This window comes from Mesoplodon mirus, assembly GCF_964341445.2.
Source record: "Mesoplodon mirus genome assembly, chromosome: 3".
NCBI classification, from domain to species: Eukaryota; Metazoa; Chordata; class Mammalia; order Artiodactyla; family Ziphiidae; genus Mesoplodon; species Mesoplodon mirus.
Genome location: NC_138978.1, coordinates 13,993,659 through 13,999,658, shown reverse-complemented (window position 1 = coordinate 13,999,658; position 6,000 = coordinate 13,993,659).

The following is a 6,000-nucleotide window of genomic DNA, read 5'->3' as shown; positions in this document are numbered from 1 at the left end:
ACTGGTCATCGAAATCCCAGCCTCGGTGAGTCCAGGCCCCTGCGGGGGGGGGTGCAGAGGTGCCGTGTTGTGTCACCTTCCGTGCAGCCTAGGGCTCGGGTACGGCCACAGGTGGAGTTCGTCTGGAGCGCGTCACTCTTGCTTTCGCGATTCTGCGAAGTTCAGCCCCATCGCGTGGGTGCCCGGGGAGCGCGAGTCCTCGCGCCCTCTTCTGGGCATTTCATAGAATTACATGCAAGGGTTGCCTAGCGAGCAGCCCTGAGCGAGAGCGTTTTCCTGAAAAGTGAAGCTTGGCGAGGGGAGGTGGAAAGCAGGTGTGTGCTTTTGAAGATGCAGAGATGGATGCTTCCTTTTTAGGCAGATCAGTGCTCTGCAACTTCCTAGCTTTGTGACCTCGGCCAGGCTTCTCTGTATGCCTGGGTCTGGGTCTTCTCAGCGGTGCAGGGCGTTGAGAGAGTATCTATGTATAAAAAGTCAAAGTCTCTGGCCAGAGTAGATGCTCAAGGCCTGCCAGCTGTTATCACACCGGATCAGAAATGTTCCCGGGATCAGGACCTAAAGTATGGCCCCAGGTTAAGCGGAACGTAAGCCAAAATTCGCCCAGCAAAGCTCAGTCACAAGAAGTATCTGGTTCAGTAGGGAGGCAGGATGGGGGCTGGTTAGCAACACAGTCCTGGGTCAGAACCCCAGCTCTGCCACTGGCCTACTCGGTGCGCTCTTGCACAAGCCATTGGACCCCTCGGAACCTCGGTTTCCTCATCTACAAAATGGGGCCAACGACAGCAATGACCTTGCAGGCTTATCTCGAGGGCTAAATGAGATGGTTCTAATTGTAAAACTCCCAGAATAATGCCCATTCGTGGTGAGCACACAATTAATACTTGTCGTGTGTGTCCCAGAGAGACGGCGTGTTAACCTCACTCCCCAGCACCAAGAACCCTGCATGGACTGAGACTTCCGAGGCTTAAAGTCCTTTCTGGGACGAGGCTGGGTATAAATAAATAAAGTTTAGAGAATCTAGACAGAATCCTGGGGTGTGGGTCCCCTAGGCAGCCTTAAATACTCACTCAGAGAAGATGAGCACCGTCCCTCAGGCTGCAGGGCCCGTGACACCGCATCCACCACGTTTGGCTTTGAAAACCTGGGACAGTTTTCTCCTGCTGCTTCTCAGCCCCCTTTTCCTCCTTGGACCAACATTAAAGTGTGCTCACTTGTGGGATGCACTGGGATCCACTGGCCGCCCTGAGGAGGGGCTCCTGACATAGAAGGTGTTGACCTGATCAGGGGTTCTCAACATGGGTTCTAAGGATCCCCCTCGTCAGAAGCACGTGGGGAGCAGACCCACAGTGCAGATCTGGGCTTCACCCCAGGCCTGAGGACTCATACTTAGGATTCCCAGAAGAAATACAGGACACCAGTGAAATCTGAATTCCAGAGAAGCAACAAATCATTGTTATGTACAGGTGTGGCCCAACTATTGCAAGGAACCACTTATGCTAAAAAAATTATTTGGTGTTTATCTGAAATTCAGATTTAACGGACACCCTATAGTTTATTATATATTGATTTATTCATTTCTTTATTTATGCGAAATCTGGCAACCATACACATCCTCCCTGGGAGTAGGGCCTGGGAATATGCATTCTCACAAGCTCCCTGATGATTCTGATGCACCGCCAATAGGAGGGAAACCGAAATTTAGAATCATTTGTATGGAACACTTACAGAATTTTTTAGGGATCAAAGAAAAGGGGATTTCACACTCCCAAGCCTGAAAATCCAAGTTCAGGAAGTTTGATTCAATGTGCCCCAACATGTCTGATTCCAAGAATTTTTCAGGAATGTTCAGTAAATTTACAGGTTCCCAGGCCTGCTCCCTGGGAAATTCTGACTTTGTGGCTTGCCCGTGGGGAGAAGAAGAGGGGGAGCAGCAAACAATATCTGCATTTTTTTCTTCTTTTTTCCTACAAAGATATTTATTGAAATATTATTGATAGGGGCATAAAATTTGAAACCTAAATTTCCATCCAAAGGGGGCATTGTTTAATAAATTATATTGTTTAATATATTCTAAGGAGTTTAATATATTATAAGGAGTTCGTTATATATGGAATACTCTTCTGCCTTTTTAAAACACAGCTTTATTAAGATATAATTGACATGCAATAAACAGCACATGTTTAAAGTCTGTAAGTGGATGGGCTTTGACATATGGGTACACCTGTGGAACCATAGCCACAATCAAGACAGTGAACAGCTCCTTCATCCTCCAAAGTTTCCTCCAGATCACAGCATGTGTTTGTTTGCTTGCTTGCTCTTAAGAGCTTCACTGAAGTACAATTTACATAACAGAAACTTCACCCATTTTAAGTGTCCAATTCAATCAATTTGAATATATTGATGGAGTTGTGCAGCCATCACCACAACCTGCTCTCAGAACATTTTCCTCCATTTCTATCACCCCAAACCTCGGAGAAACCTTGGAGGTATTTCATTTTGGGGTTTGTTTTTAACTTTTAATTTTCAAAATTATGGTAAAATACACATAAAATTTACCATCTTAACCATGTTTCAGTGTACAGTTCACAGTGGCATTAAATCTATTCACACTGTTGTGCAGCCATCACCCCCATCCATCTTCAGAAATTTGTTCATCTTCCCAAACTGAAACTCTAAGCCCATCACATCAAACCCCCTGCTTCCTTCCTCCCCTCCCACCATGCTTTCTGTGTCTGTGAATTGGACTATTCTAGGTTCCTCATATAAATGGAATCTTACATTGTTTGTCCTTTTGTGACCATCTTATCTCACTTAGTATGATATCCTCATGGTTCATTCCAGTTGAATATTTCATTGTATGGATTCACCACATTTTGTTTACCTGTTCATCCATCCATGGCCACTTGTGTTGCTTCCACCTTTTGGCCATTTTGAGTAAGTTTGTTATGCACACGGGTGTACAACTATGGAATGGGGACTTTATTTTACAAGGTGCTTCTTATATAATTGTGGGAAAAAGTGATGACAACCTCTAACCTTGAGTAGATAAGACGGAAGAAGATGCTTTGTAAGAAGAGAAACGAGGAGAGCAGCAGGAGGAATCACTGACGTGAACAGCACTGTGCTAAGCAATTCACCTGCTCTCCTTATTTCACGCTCATAGCAACCTATGAGATGGGTTCTCCCGTGATCCCCATTTTACAGACAAGGAATCCGAAACTCAGAGAGGTTAAGTAATTTCCCCAGGGCCACACAGCTAGTCAGTGCAAATTAAACACTATCCCCACTTGCGGAAAAAGGAGGGGAGAAAACCATTTAGTCTGATGCTAGCTGGAGCAGTAGCCTTGACTGGTTTTCACACCGAGGAAAGCATACTCTCACGGTCACTCGAATATGCACGGATTTTTTCAATTCTTATTCCTACACGCACTTGCACCTTGCTTCATTCCTCGGTTGACTGCAGGCAACTGCACAAGTGTTGCCCTGGCCTGTGCCCAGGGCACTTTGCAGGACTCTCCACAGCCCCATCTTCTCAAAAGCGCTCTCTGCCGGGGCGTCCCCAGCTTGAGAATCTTCCATCCATGATGCTCATATTAATGGAGGGGTCCTTTGCAGCGTCCGTGTGAGGGCAGCCTGTGGACTGACTGACACATTCCTACAAATTCCACTTCCTGATGACCCCAACCTGCTGGCTATTTAAAAGAAGAGAAAGGAAGAGGGGAAAAAGGGAGAGGTATTGAAGAGCATCTCTCATCAAATATTTTGAAGCCGAGTTTTTCTAAAAACTTCGTGGCCGTCTTGCTTCCGGCATATTCTTGTTTCCAATTGATTTTGGGGTCCCTGGTGAGGGCGCTGTGTTTCCTCCTTGGATGGAGTTTCCACGGAGGACTGCCCTGATATCATACAGATTAAGTATGATGAGAACTGTTCTTCTCCCGACAAAGAGTTCCCAAATGAAAGCATTTAGTTCAGGTTTTGTGGTGACCCTAACCAATAGAGGAGGGTGTGTCAGCATTTTATTGGGGGAGGGGGGTGAGGTGCGGGGCGGTTAGGAATCCAGATGTGTTTGCAGATGTCACAGTGGTTAGAGCACGTGCCCTGAGGTCAGGCTGACTCCAGCGCCGTCCCAGCCCTGCTCTTGACTGGCTTTTATACTGGACGTGCCCAAATCATCTACCTCTCAGGGCCTCGATCCCCACTCCTGTAACAATAGTTCCTACCACCTTGAGTGACTGTGGTATTAAGTGGGCAAAGTGCGTAAATTGCTTAGTCCAGCGTCTGGCACCAAATAAGCACATGATGACCCTCAGCTTTAGAGTCAAGCAAACCAGCATGGAGCAGCCAAGATGCCTCCTTTGTAAGTGTCCTTTTGGACAGGGAAACCTCCAAAGACCTGCCCACGCTAGCAGATAAATACATTTGCAGATAAATTACCCATAGAATAACATACAAGATGGAAAAATATAAAGAAAAACTCTTGTTTGACAAAGTGCATTGGCAGCCAGGTTCTGCCCAGGACCATCCTTTTTTTTTTTTTTGTGGTCGCGGGCCTCTCACTGTTGTGGCCTCTCCTGTTGCAGAGCACAGGCTCCGGACGTGCAGGCTCATCGGCCATGGCTCACAGGCCCAGCCGCTCCGCGGCATGTGGGATCTTCCCGGACCGAGGCCCAAACCCGTGTCCCCTGCATCGGCAGGTGGACTCTCAACCACTGCGCCACCAGGGAAGCCCCCAGGACCATACTTTGTAAATTATAGCTCTCTCATCAAAGTATAACCTAGGGCTGCCATATTGCACAACTCCAGGGTCACCCTTCACAACGTAGTCCATGTGGATGGCGCCCACTGAAGCTGTGCAGGACATAACCCGCAGGGCCATCTGCAATGCCCTGAAGCAACCGTTGATTAATCCCATAGAGTCTTGGCACCAGGCGTGGGAAATTGAAGTCCCAGAGTCAGGTGTGCTGCCGTGTTGTGGGTTTTGTTGGTTGTTGCCTTTACTCGTGCTTTCTGAGCTCTGGGAAAGGAGGTGTGGAAACAAGCTGTGCTAGTCACAGTGGCGCCGTTCTTACAAGGCAGCTGAGTAAGGAAACCCACGTCACCCGTATGTATCCATCATGTCTTTCTCTGTTCTGAAATACGGCAAAACGGATGGAAATGGCCAGAATGAAAAAGGAAGCCAGGCGCCACAAATGACGTGCCGAGTTGTTCCATGAGGGGGTTGACAGCTCCTTGGCGGCAGCCCCCATCCCCATGACTGCCTGTGTCTGGCCTTCCCTGAAGCCTGCTCTGCCCTGTTCCCAGTCCAGCCAGACTCTCCCACGTGGCTCCTGGATACTGTCTTCTGTCCCTGCAATGTCATGACGTGCTGTCTTGCGAGAAGCGCGCCCTCTGTCGGCCAATATTCCTTGCTGCTTTAATGGGGAAGCTCTGCAGAACACAATCGAGAAAGCAAGGGCTTTGGAGTTGGATGGACCCAAGTTGAAATGCCAGCTGCAACTGACTTTACCTTTCTGAGCTTCAATTTCCAATTTCTGCCAAGGAGCTACTCATCAATCCCAGGTCCCCTTTCCCCCTTCAGTTGTTTTTATAGAGGTCCCTGGGACCACCCCTATCATGGCATAAACTGAGGCTCAGAGAGTTTCAGTGACTTCCCCAAGGTTAGGCATCAGTCATATAGATCCAGAGACAGGATTAAAAGCCGGCTCTCCTGAGTCCCTTGGAGGCTTTTCCTAATAGCACGAAGCATCGTGGGGCCGTGAGAGCCCAGGCAGGTCCTTCACTGCCCAGCGGTTAAGGAAGGTCTTGCAATTCCCAGTCCAACCTGCAATTTCACACGCTGACAGGGGATGATTCATTATGTGGGTAAAAACGAAAGCCACTGATAATAGGAGAAACTGCATTTTCAGTTATCTGGCTTCCTTGCTTGTTTGGCTCCACTAACTTTTTTTTTGGCTACACCAATGCAGGATCTTAGTTCCTCAACCGGGGATCAAACCTGCA